The following is a 14,193-nucleotide window of genomic DNA, read 5'->3' on the forward strand; positions in this document are numbered from 1 at the left end:
ATGGTGGTCTGATAGAACACAGGAGGTTATTCCAATTGTTTTGTATCTGTTTAGATTTGTTTTGTGACCAAGTATGTGGTCGATTTTAGAGAAGGTTCCATGGGGTGCTGAGAAGAAGGTATATTCTTTTTTGTTAGGATGGAATGTTCTGTAGATGTCGATTAAGTCCATTTGAGTCATGACATCAATTAAGTCCTTTATTTCTCTGTTAAGTTTCGATTTGGGGGATCTGTCCAGTGGTGAAAGTGGGGTGTTGAGGTCTCCCACTATTAATGTGTGGGGTTTTATATGTGATTTAAGCTTTAATAATGTTTCTTTTACATATGTGGGTGCCCTTGTGTTTGGGGCATAAATGTTCAGAATTGAGACTTCATCTTGGTGGATCTTTCCTGTGATGAGTATGTAATGCCCTTCTTGATCTCTTTTGATTGATTTTAGTTTGAAGTCTATTTTGCTGGATATCAGGATGGCTACACCCGCTTGTTTCTTAAGACCGTTTGATTGGAAAGTCTTTTCCCAGCCTTTTATTTTTAGGTAGTGTCTATCTTTGAATTTGAGATGTGTTTCTTGTATGCAGCAGAAAGATGGGTCCTGCTTTCATATCCATTCTGTAAGCCTATCTATTTCTTTTTATAGGTGAATTAAGTCCATTGATATTGAGGGATATTAATGTCCAGTGATTGTTCATTCCTGTTATTTTTTGGTGGTGATGTGTGTGTACTTTTCTTCGTTGGGGTTTACTGCTGTGGTGTTATCTATTGCCTGTGTTTTCGAGGTTGTATCTGACTTCCTTAGGTTGGAATTTTCCTTCTAGTGCTTTCTGTAGGGCTGGGTTTGTGGATAAATATTGTTTAAATCTGGCTTTGTCATGGAATGTCTTGTTCACTCCATCTATGATGATTGAAAGTTTTGCTGGGTATATTAGTCTAGGCTGACATCCATGGTCTCTTAGTGTCTGCATTACATCTGTCCAGGACCTTCTGGCTTTCAAAGTCTCCATTGAGAAATCGGGTGTTATTCTGATAGGTTTGCCTTTATATGTCACTTGGCCTTTTTCCTTTGCTGCTCTTAATATTCTTTCTTTATTCTGTACGTTTAATTGTTTAATTATTATGTGGCGAGGGGACTTTTTTTGGGGGTCTAGTCTGTTTGGTGTTCTACAGGCTTCCTGTATCTTCATAGGCATTTCCTTCTTTAAGTTGGGAAAGTTTTCTTCTATGATTTTGTTGAATATATTTTCTGTGCCCTTGAGTTAGTATTCTTCTCCTTCTTCTACCCCTATTATTCGTAGGTTTGGTCTTTTCATGGTGTCCCAAATTTCTTGGACATTTTGGTTCATGACTTTGTTGACTTTAGTGTTTTCTTTGACTGATGAATCTATTTCTTCTATTGTATCTTCAACGCTAGAGATTCTCTCTTCCATCTCTTGCATTCTGTTGATTATACTTGCATCTGAAGTTCCCAATCGTTTTCTCAGATTTTCTATTTCCAGCATTCCCTCTGTTTGTGTCTTCTTCATTTTTTCTATTTCCCTTTTCAGGTCTTGGACTGTTTCCTTCATTTGTTTCATTGATTTTTCTTGATTTTCTTTCAGGATTTTATTGTTCTCTTCCAGGACTTTTTTGATTTCTTCTAATTTGTTTGCCCTTTCCTCTAGTTGTTTACAGCGTTCTTCACATTTTTTTGTCTTTTCCTCTACACGAGCCTCTAGCTTCTTCATGATGACATTCATAAGGCTATTTTCTTCTGCTTCTTCCAATTTCTGATGTTCAGGTCTAGGTGTTGGAGGAGGGCTAGGGCCTGGTGATGGTGTATTGCTATTCATTTTGTTGTATGTGTTTCTGCCTTGACGTCTGCCCATCTCCTTGTGGTTCGTTCTTGGCCTTATCTGCACACTTGGTTCAGACGGAGCTGACAGATTCAGGAAGTCTCTCTCTCTTGTCCAGATGGGAGCTCTCTTGTCCAAACTGTGCTTCAGAAGAGAAGTCTGGGGCAAGATGGGAGCTGGGAGCTGGGGGCCGGCCTCTAAGTCTCAGGAAGAAGCTTGGGGCTCAGGCGGATGGGCGTGGGGGCAGGGCGTGGAGACTGCAGGGTCTGCCAGGGGTCTTAGAGAAGGGGATCCTTCCCGGTGGGGCTGTGCTTCAGAAGGGAAGTCCGGGGCAAGATGAGAGCTGGGGGCCGGCCTCTAAGTTTCAGGAAGAGGCTTGGGGCTCAGGCGGATGGGGGTGGGGGCAGGGCGTGGAGACTGCAGGGTCTGCCAGGGGTCTGTGCTTCAGAAGGGAAGTCCTGGGCAAGATGGGAGCTGGGGGCCGGCCTCTAAGTTTCAGGAAGAGGCTTGGGGCTCAGGCAGATGGCGTCGGGGCAGGGCGTGGAGACTGCAGGGTCTGCCAGGGGTCTGTGCTTCAGAAGGGAAGTCCAGGGCAAGATGGGAGCTGGGGGCCGGCCTCTAAGTCTCAGGAAGAGGCTTGGGCTAAGGCGGATGGGGGTGGGGGCAGGGCGTGGAGACTGCAGGGTCTGCCGGGGTCTTGGAGAAGGGGATCCTTCCCGGTGGGGCTGTGCTTCAGAAGGGAAGTCCAGGGCAAGATGGGAGCTGGGGGCCGGCCTCTAAGTCTCAGGAAGAGTGGACTGTGTGTTCTTACACATGGCATGCATTGCACTTCAGAAAACTACAAGAGGACTCAAGATTCTGTAAATTTGGTACAAACAAACATATCTTGGAGGAGGGAATGTCTGTTGAGAAATTGCCTCCCTCAAATTGGCCTGTGGACATGTTTGTGGAGTGTCTTCCTGATCAAGGATTGATGTGAAAAGGCCCAGTCCACTGTAAATGGTGCCACCCCTGGGTAAGTAGTTCTGTGTTATATAGAAATGCAAGCTGAGCAAGTCTCTGAGAGCTAACCAGTAAGCAGCAATCCTCCATGATCTCTGCTTCATTTCCTGTCTGACTTTGCTTCATGATAGACTGTAAGCTATAAAATGAAATGAACCATTTCCACCCCATGTTGCTTTTGGTCATGGTGTTTATCACAACAACAGAAAGGCAAACTCAAACATTACCCTAATCACAGAGTACCTCTCCCAAGTAGATCTCACTGAAGCCCACTGTCCTAGCCTATATGTAGTCCTCCTTTGCTGTTCATTCTGCAACCCTCTTTCTGCCTCCCCAGGACATAGACTGCCTTCCAGCTGCCTCAGCCTGCAAGCAGACTACATTGCTATTTGCCTACTCAATAGGCTATTCTCTCCATCTGGGCACTCACAACTGATCAAATGGGCCTGTAATACCAAGGACCCAGGGAGGTGAGACAGGAAGATGCGAAATTTAAGGGATCCCGGTACACAGAGTTTAAAGCCATGAAAGACAACTTGCAGAGACCTTGCTTCCAGATAAAGAGTTAAAGGATAGGGGTTGCTCATTGATAGAGTGTTTACCAAGTGGGTTCAATCTCCAGTACAGAAAACAAAAAACAAAAATACTTGCAAATGTTCTAGAAGCCCAGGGCATGCTCCCAGCTGCAGGCACCTGGTGCTAGGATCTCGACCAGCCTATGGAGTTGTTAATGCTTAATTCCTGAACCCCAGCCCCAGATTCCTAGGGAAAGGCCTAGTGCTTTCCACTTCACTGCTGAAGCAATGGCTAGGAAGCCTCAGCCTACTTATCAGCAGTACATGTAAGTTTGAAGCCACCATCAGGACTGGCATAGCACAGAGGCCCAGGCCTTCCTGCTGGTTCTGCCTTCATCCCATCTCCCAAATACTGTTGGACAGAGGCAAGCACTCCAGTTCCTGACAAATGCCACTGACTGAGGAAGCAACTGAACTGTTCAAGAGCAGCCACAGTGGGAGGAGGGAAAGCAGAAGAGAGCGAAGAGCTGCTACAATGCTGTTAAGAAGCCCCAAAAGGGAGAGTTCCCAAGTGTTATCAAGTCTGCAGGGTCAAAGCTCACCATCTGAGCAGCAACTGACATACCTGAGGCCTTCAGAGAGACTATGAGGTTTATAGGGGCAGGAGGATTATTACACTAGAGGGCAGCACTTGCCATAGCCTCTGCCTACCATCTGCCACTTCTTGCTGCTGAAATAACAAAAGAAATGAAACATGCCAGAGTTTAGCATTCCTGGAGCTTCTTGCCTACTTACAATTTCTATTCAGGTAGAGAAACCAATTGTCAGCCAGCTGATAGATGGCAAGTTTCCAGAAACATTTCATCAAAGCTTTCAATTTTTTTCACTGTTGTAGATTTAGTACCCACAGATAACCAAACAGTAACAAACCACATTTAAAATTGCTATTACTTAAAAAAAAATCACTATGCAAACTTAAAGTTTTGTATCTACAAATAAAATAAACAGACATTCCCTTTTGTTGATGATCTCCTCAACTTCTACACATCTGACATTGAACTTCAATAGTTCTCTATGACCCAGTGCCAGAAAGGGCAGAAAGCTGGGAACTTCAGTTTGAAGCACACTCATACCAACATTTCTATGGTGGAGAGTGTGAGGGAGGGTTATGAAGTCCTGAGAACTGCTTTTATTCCCTAGATTCAAGTAGAAGGGAATAGAAGTGAAATGGAAGTCATCTTTTCTTTATAACTTCCTAAATAAAATGAACTTCACTTGCCCTTTTCCTTTGGTGTCTTTTTCTTGTTTTTACATACAAGCTGCTGTAGCCCAGTCTTAGAGGATAGTTTCTAAGAGGAATCCAGAGGAATGATGGGAATCATTTGTTTTCTTTCTTTCCTGCCCTGACTATGTGCCTGTCCATCAGAAACAGTGAAATTTGTTAGGTCTCAAATTTGGAACAAAAGGTTAACTCAGGTGCCTGTTTAACAAAACAAAGAGGAAATATCCACCATGTTTTCCCAGCATCCTATAGCTGAACATTTCTGGGTCTTACCGGGCCCCTCGGTTCTGCAGCCCCTCAGTCCCACAGCTGCTTGTAAAATAATCACTCAGAGGCTTATATTAATTATAAACTGTAGGACTTATGGTTTCTGCTTCTTGTTTGCTAGCTTTTTCATCTTAAATTAACCCATTCCTATTAATCTATTTATTGCCAGGTGGCCATGGCATTACTGATCTGCTGCATCTTGTTCTCCTTTGGTGGCGGCCTGGTGCCTCCTCCACCTCGCCCTTCTTCTGTCATTATCTCTTTTGCATTTTCCCACAGAGATCCATCCTGCCCTGCGATAGGCCAATGCAGCTTTATTTATTAACCAGTGGAAACCACACATATTCACAGCATAGAGAAAGATATGTCACAGCACTTCCCCTTTTCTGTCTAATAAAAAACGAAGGTTTTAACTTTAACCTAGTAAAATTACATATAACAAAATAGTTATTGAGCAAGAATTACAGTTACAATATCTAGTCTATTTATATTTGGCAGATTCAAAGAAAATATTTTATCTATCCTATATTTGTGAGTCTAAGGTTTCATATCTAACTTATCTTTTATCATAACCAAGAAAAACTATGATTATAACTATTTAGTCTTCAACTACATCAAAGACCCCAGAAGGATACCTAAGTAAGCAGGAAGTGAATTGTAAGCAACTTCCAAAAATTCTGGAAATGACAGAGACAACTGGCTGCCTGGACAGTCATCCAAAGTTCCTCTGTAACATTGGAACATGCATCTTTAGCTAATAGGCCTAGCGTTTTTTAGTTGCTTCTCCCTGTGTCTTGTAGAATACTTGATAATCTCCTCTGGGAAGCAGGAACCTGAAGAACCATTTTGGCTTGCATAGTTCAGTGGTTACCTTCTTATGGGTCCTCTATGTCCAGTTTATATAACATATTATCAGCAGTCCAGGCAAGAGCAGTTTCTTGTCCAAATGGCTATGTTTGCCAAGAAGAAGATAAACTCCATATAGAGTGTCTTTGATGCCCATCCACCTCTCTGAAGTAAATCAGTACTGTCAGGAGCAAATAAGTCTCACTGTCCAGAAAGTCTAAATTTTTAAAACCTTTTAAATGCCATATTCTGTAGGTCTTTGAAGTGTTTGAATATTACCTACCTAATTGAATTATATCTATGTATACCTAGAAAACTTAACATGACTATAAGTTTGACTGTCCATAGAAGACTAATTATTAATCTGTATTTTTAAATTATTCATTACAATTGAAATGAGTTACATAAACATAGTACCTCAAATGAGAGTAGAAATATATATACAGTATAACAAAATTAAATTTAAACTTGTATCAATAAACTAAAATCTATAGCAATGTAGATGATACTAATGTCATTCATTGCACACTTTGCAAAAATCAGGCTGGAACTTAGCTGGAAAATTCATCCTGCTGGCTAGTTTTCTTAGTGCTAGAAGTTGCTTTGCAGCCTTCTAAGGGAGAAAAGTTATAAAACAATTAACTCAACTGTGAACTACAATACCAATCTGTCAGGCATGTTATACCTACTGGTAAAAGAGTAGCATGACTATTATGGGGGGTAACTAACAACTTCCTAATTGGATTTCCCACAAAATATAAAAAGGCATTAAAGTAGGAGGGGTGCTTGCTGGAAAGAAGAGGTTCAATGGGATGGGGAAGAGAATAATGGAGGAATTATAATTAGACTATATTATACATATTCACATATATGTGAATATTCCACTCCACAGAAGGGACTCATACCTGTAAAACAGGTACTGTAAACCTGGTCATAAGGCCACAGCTGGAGAGGTCATGAGACCTATGGTGAGCCTACTATAGTTTACCTAAATGGACATGATATCAAACTTTCTTCAAAATATTTATGTTTATACCTGTAGACCTAAGCTGCTCTCAGTCTTGCTTAGAGATGCTTATGTTTGCTTATGTTCATGCAAAAACTCATAAATTACCAAAGTGTTGAAAATAAGTGACAATTGAGTGTTCAGCCCTATATGAAGCATCTATGTCACACACACACACACACACACACACACACACACACACACACACACACACGCCCAAGCTCATGAAACACCATAGAAGAGAGACAGATAGAGTGTAAGAGCTGTAGAATAGGAAGGAGTGCTATGAAACACTGTTTCCTGGACATGCTGTAGTTTTTGCAGCCATAAACTCGCAGCACAAGGGGCCACCTGCCAAAGATTTGCATATGTTGGTTCTTTCAAAATTCCATCACAGATGGGGGAAGGGCCCATAAGGCCTCACTTTTCCCTGCAGAATGATGGGCAGTTAATAGTTGCTGTGAGGAAAGGCAGACGTCTGTGATTTTCAGGTGAGCCTATTCTATATAGCATGATCAGTCAGAGTTACACAATGAGATCCTGTCTCAAAAATAATAATAAAAAAGGCCAGACAACATGAATTCACTGTTGAATGGTATCATATCTTTACTAAAAAGTAACACCAATGCTTCCCAAACTATTCCTAAAATTGAGAAGGAAGAAATGCTACCAAATGCCTTTTAATGAAGTCAGTACTACTCCCTGATATCAAAATCATACAGAGGCACAAGAGAACATTGCAGATTGATCACCTGGAAGAACAGAGATAAAAAGCTTCTCAATAAAATACTTGTAAACAGAATTCAAGATCATATCAAAAAGAGGATTCATTATGATAAAAATGGTTCATTCTAGATTCAATATGTACAAATCAATGTAACACAGCACATAAATGGACTCCAGGACAGAAATCACATGATCATCCCAATATCAATCATTGTTGGCATTCAAAAAAGCTTGACAAAATCCAACGTCCCTTCAGGATAAAATCCCTAAAGAGACCAAGAATAAAAGAGTATCTACTTTCTCAGCTTTTATCCAGTATTGTGCTTGAAGTCTTGGCTAAAATAGTAAAACAAGAGAAGGAAACAGCATGGAAGAAAGGGAAAAGGAAGAACTCAAAGTATCCTTATTTGCAGAGAATATAATTTTACAAGTGACTGCTGTGGGATGGTCTGTATGTCAAGTGTGTTGCTGATTGGTCAGTAAATAAATCACTGATTGGCCATTGGCTAGGCAGGAAGTATAGGTGGGACAAGGAGAAGAATTCTGGGAAGTGGAAGCCTGAGAGAGAGACACTGCCAGCCGCCACCATGACAAGCCGCATGGGAAGATCCCGGTAAGCCACGAGCCATGTGGCAAGGTATAGATTAATGGAAATGGATTAATTTAAGATATAAGAACAGTTAGCAAGAAGCCTGCCACGGCCATACAGTTTGTAACTAATATAAGTCTCTGTGTTTACTTGGTCTGGTCTTAGTGGCTGTGGGACTGGCGGGTGAGAGAGATTTGCCCTGACCGTGGGCCAGGCAGGAAAACTCTAGCTACAAGTGACCCTAAGACTTTCTCAGAAAACTCTTTTACATCTGATAAGTGGTTCTAGTAAATTGGCAGGATGTACTATTAATATGCAAGAATCAGTAGTCTTCTTATACACCAATAACAAACACGCTCACAAAGAAATCACTGAAACAGTTCCATTCACAATTATCTCATAAGAAGTAAATAACATGGGACTAGAGAGACAGTTCAGTGGATAAAGCATTTGCCATACAATTGTGAGAACCTGAGTTTGAATCTTCAGAATCCACATAAAGCCAGACACAGCAGCACAAGCCTCTAATCTTTAATGCTCCTACAGTGAGATGGGAGGTGGAAACAAGAGAATCCTCAGAAGTTTTCAGACCAAGTAGCTAGGCATACACATCATCAAACAACAGAGATCCTGCCTCAAACAAGACAGAAAGTATGGCCCTATACCAGAAGCTGTCCTCTGAATTCCATGGGGGCCATGGCATGTATGCACACACATTAGAAAGCACAAGCAAAAGCACAAATACTTACACAGATACATATATACCCACATTATGCATATATGCACACATATCATATACACATAGAGAGAGATTTTACTTTTTTTTTAAAAGTAAAACACTCAAATAAAATATCTATGAAAGAGATGGTTCAGTAGATAAAATGCTTGCAAAAATGATGGTTAGTTTAATTTGCCAACTAACAAGATATAGAATGACCTGGGAGATGGGTCTCTAGGTATGCCTGTGGGAAGATTATCTTGATTAGATTGTTGAAATGTGAAGATTTGCCTACTGTGGGTGGAGCCATTCCCTGGAGTGGGACCCTAGACTATGTGAGAAAGAGAAGGTGAGATAAGCACAAGTATTCATCAGTCTTCACTTTCCAAGTATGGATGCAATGTGACCTCCTGCTCCTGCCATCACACCTTTCCTATCAGCTGTCATGTCTTCCCCACCATGATAGACTGTATCACTCTGGAACCATAAGCTAAAATAATCTCTTCCACTTTATGTTGCTTTGGTCAAGTTATTTTATCTCAACAATGAAAAGTAACTAAGATACTAGGATAAAGAAAAGGCTGAAGTCCAGTGCCAGACAGAAGGAGAGTTTATTCCAGGGCAAGGGATTTCACACAGTTCTGATAATTTATCAGACCACCTTACAGAGAGACTGAAGTAGAAATGAAGGGTCAGTGATGGATAGGACCACATCTTGACCAGGACTGCTCAGTTATCCATACCTCTATACTATATGGAAACCTAAAACTCATGTCAGGACACTGAAGATGTTTAATTGACCTATTGAGGATATATGCCTGAGATTAGCTTCTCAGGGCTTCCTGGGCTCAGGTTATAACCCTAATAACACTAGTAACCAGTATTAGTACTAGTTAGTATTAGTATTTATGTCTAGATGAAAAAGAACAAGACTAGATTCATTTTTCTTAGACTGGCCACAAATCAACTCCAAACGGATAAAAGACTTTAACTTAAGACCCAAACCTCTGAAACTGAGATTAAAAAAAAAAAGAAAAATGCTTTACTACACCAGCAAAGATTTTCTGACTAGGAAACAATTGACAAAGAGATACTATGAAATAAAAAAGCTTCTGTACTGCTGTGGATATCATTCTGTATAAATAAAACACTGATTGGCCAGTGGCCAGGCAGGAAGTATAGGTGGGACAAGGAAAGAGGAGAACTCTGGAAAGTACAAAGCTAAGACGGGGAGACACTGCCAGCCGCTGCCATGACAAGCAGGATGTAAAGATGCCGGTAAGCCACTAGCCACATGGCAAGGTATAGATTTATAGAAATGGGTTAATTTAAGAGTAAGAACTAGACAATGGTAGACCTGAGCTAATGGCCGAGCAGTTTAAATAACATAAGAGTCTGTGTGTTTATTTTATAAGTGGGCTCCGGGACTGGCAGGACTTGGCAGGAGCTGGAGAGAAATTCTCCAGCTACAAATGGCGCCCAACGTGGGGCAAGACTTTCTACCTAAAACCTGAGTAAAAAGATTCTAAAATGGAGCTAAAAACAGTTCCTAGCTGTCTCTTCCAAGTTAGCGGCAGCCTGCATGTTTGAGCTACTATCTACTATGGCAAGTTCCTGGCATGCGTGCTCAACCTACAGTATGGTGGGAATGAAGCCTCTGCAAGTGGCACATTAAGCTGTGTGGTGGATTTAGCCTTTGCTACTACAAAACAAAAAGAGGTTTCTGGGCTACACGCTGCTTTGATAGAAGCATAGACCCACTATTTCTGAGAGTTGATGGCTCCCAGAGCTGGCAGAAAACATACCACCACCATGTTGGGAAGCTAAAGTGGGCAGAGCCAGCAGTCACAGTGCCGTTTCAGGATTAGAAGGCTACAGTTTAAAGCAATAGGTTCACAATAAGACTGATTCAGATAAAATAGTTTACAATGTATGTAAAAATGTACATAGGCTTAAAAGAGAGAGAAAAAAATATATATATACAGTTATATAAACAAATAGATAGTTTTTAAAAATAAAGTATTTAAAGAAACAATAAAGGTAATAAGCCATGTAAAGATGGCTGTCACACAGAAAATCTGGATTATGTTGTCTTTGATATTCATAACGAAAGAAAAACATTTGATTGTAAAAGCTGTTGAGTTATGCCAAAATGTATATTTTAAAGGTACCTTAACTTCAAAATTTGGATATAAGGATATGTTGCTTTGGAAAAGAGGCTCTGCTTTTGTTTCCACAGACAGCAAGAGGCTATCTATGGGTTTGTTCCAGATTAAGATACATCAGGTTTGACCAGCCAAGACCCCCTGAAAAGTCTCCAATGACACCATGGCCTAGATGATCCAACATCCAGAATGGTTTCAGGCAACTGACTCAGACGATACACCCTCATGAACTACTCCATAATACTAAAATTTTCTTTGTGTCCCCATAAGATACAGTGCTCCCTTCCAGCAGGAAGTAGTATGAAAAGCTATGCCCAAATCCCCAAATATACCAAGCTAGCTTTGGAGATGGAATCGGCTCACTCCCTCTCTAAACCCAGATATATTGTTAAAATAAAAGGTTAAGAGATTCTTGTGTCCCAAATCAAAAGATTTTGTGTGGGACAGAGAAAAACCAATATTTTTATTTAAAACAGGTTGATTATAAATGCAATCTCTTTCTAAAAAAAGAAAAGGGGATATGATATAGATATATAGGATATAGCGATGATAAGATAAAAGGGTAGATTAATGAACCTACTTTTAAAGAGCAACAACTAGTTTAAAATGTTTTACATTGTTATAGATTTTAGTCTATTGATACAAGTTTAAACTTAATTTCGTTATACTGTATATATATATTTCTATTCTCGTTTGAGGTATGTTTATGTAACTCATTTAGATTGTAATGGATAATTAAAAATACAGATTAATAATTAGTCTTCTATGATAGTCAAACTTGTAACATGTTAGTTAAGTTTTCTAGGCATACATAGATATATTTCAGATAGACAGGTAATCTTCAATCACTTCAAAGACCTACAGAATATGACATTTAAAATATTTTTAAAAATTTAGACTTTCTGGACAGTGAGACATGTCTGCTCCTGACAGCACTGGATTTACTTCAGAGAGGAGGGTGGGCATCGAAGACACTCCATATGGAGTTTATCTTCACCTTGGCAAAAATAGCCATTTGGGCAAGAAACTGTTCTTTCCTGGACTGCTTGATTGACTGGACATACAGGACCCATAGAAAGATGACCACTAAACTTTGCTTGACAAAATGGTCCTTCAGGTTTCTGCTTTGCAGAGAAAACTGCTAGACATTCTACAGGACACTGTAAAAAATGACCAAGAGACTCTAGCCCTGTGGGCTAAAGACAGATGCCCCAACTTTACAAAAAAATATTAGGTGACTGTCCAGGGTGTCAGCTGTCTCTGTCTACCCTGCAAGACTCCCAAAAGTTGCTTGCATCCTTCTCCCATTTCTCAGGTAATATTATATCCTTCTGAGGTCTTTGATGTGGTTAAAGACTAGATAGTTGTGATTTCCTCAGTTATGATGAAAGATGGGTTAGATTTAAAACCTTAGACTCACAAATATAAGACAGATAGAATATATTCTTTAATATTGTAACTGTAATTCTTGCTTGGTAATTGTTTTGTTATATGTAATTTTACTATGAAAGTTAAAACCTTCCTTTTTGAAAAAAGAAGAAAAGGGGAAGTGCTGTAGATATCGTTCTGTATAAATAAAACACTGATTGGCCAGTGGCCAGGCAGGAAGTATAGGCGGGACAAGGAGAGAGGAGAATTCTGGAAAGTACAAGGCTGAGAGGGGGAGACACTGCCAGCCTCTGCCATGACAAGCAGCATGTGAAGATGCTGGTAAGCCACTAGCCACATGGCAAGGTATAGATTTATAGAAATGGGTTAATTTAAGAGTAAGAGCTGGACAATAGTAGGCCTGAGCTAATGGCTGAGCAGTTTAAATAATATAAGAATCTGTGTGTTTATTTTATAAGTGGGCTCCAGGACTGGCGGGACTTGGCAAGAGCTGGAGAGAAATTCTCCAGCTACACTGTACAACAAAATAAATGGTTAAATGGGCCTGAGAGATGTCTCAGTGAGTAAAGGCACCTTCTGGCAAAGTTCCATACCTGGGATCCACATGATAGAAGAGGGCTGACTTCCAAAAGCTGTCCCCTAACCCCCACATATGTGCACTATGGCACATAAGAACACATGTACACAAACTAAAGAAAAAGATGTAAAATAAAGGCTTTTTTGAAGAAATGAAATCATATATTAAGTTAGGAAACAGCTTATTGGATTCTCCTACCCCACCAGAGGCCAGGTCAGCGTTCTGAACCCCAAGTAAGACCATCCTTCTACCCTGCCTGTGCCTGCCCAGTATAACCCCAGCCACCTCTCCTCTCTTTGTTACCATAGCCTAGCCCACACCTCCAGAGGAAGCCTCCTATGCCACCAGAGGCTAGGCCAGCAGCATGAACCCCAGAGACCAGGCCAGCTCCTTGAAAACCAGGCAGAAGCCTCCTACCACACTAGAAGCCAGACCAGCAACCTGAACCCCAGAGAACACCCAGCCAGATCAGAGGCCATGAGTATCCCCAGAACTACAGCCCCCAACTTAGGAAGCACTCCACTGCTGGACCAGATGTCATCCAGGTCATCAGAAGTATAGGCCCCAAGTCCAGAAGAGACCATTTACTCAACCAGAGGCACTGGCCATCAGTTTGCTCCACTACTGTTCACAACAGCTACATAAAAGAAGCAGCCAAGGTACCCACCAACAGAAGGCAGGATAAAAAGAGTATGTGAAGATACACAGTGAAATTTATCACCAATGAAGAAGCTAAGTAGTTTATAGGAAAATGGATATAACTAGAAACAATTACATTAAGAGGATTAAGCCATTTTCAGAAATATAAATATGCTTTTCTCTCATTTATAGTTTCTAGATTTTTTTTGTAGATACTTAAAATCATGTATGTATATATGACAGGAAAATAGAAGTGAAATTGTCTAGGGAAACAAAGGAGACTAATGGGGAGGGAGTGGAAAAGAAAAGTGAATATACAGAAGATGGGGCAATGTGTCTAATACATACTACTTACTTATAAGAAAATGTCCTCAAGTGATGCTGTACCATGTACAAATGAACATGCAAAATGAAATTATTATAGAAAATAAAAGTACCAATTTATTCTTGTTTGTTTGTTTTTTGTTTTTGTTGTTATTTGTTTGTTTTTGAGACAGGGTTTTTATGGTGATATTTTATTTGTGCTGAAATGTGATTTTATTTGTATGTTAATAAATAAAGTTGCCTGGGGGTCAGAGCTAACAGCAAGCCATAGCAGAAGCTGGGCAGTGGTGGCACACACCTTTAATCCAATCACATGACAG

The sequence above is a fragment of the Peromyscus eremicus genome, chromosome 12 (genome assembly GCF_949786415.1).
Source record: "Peromyscus eremicus chromosome 12, PerEre_H2_v1, whole genome shotgun sequence".
Lineage (NCBI taxonomy): Eukaryota > Metazoa > Chordata > Mammalia > Rodentia > Cricetidae > Peromyscus > Peromyscus eremicus.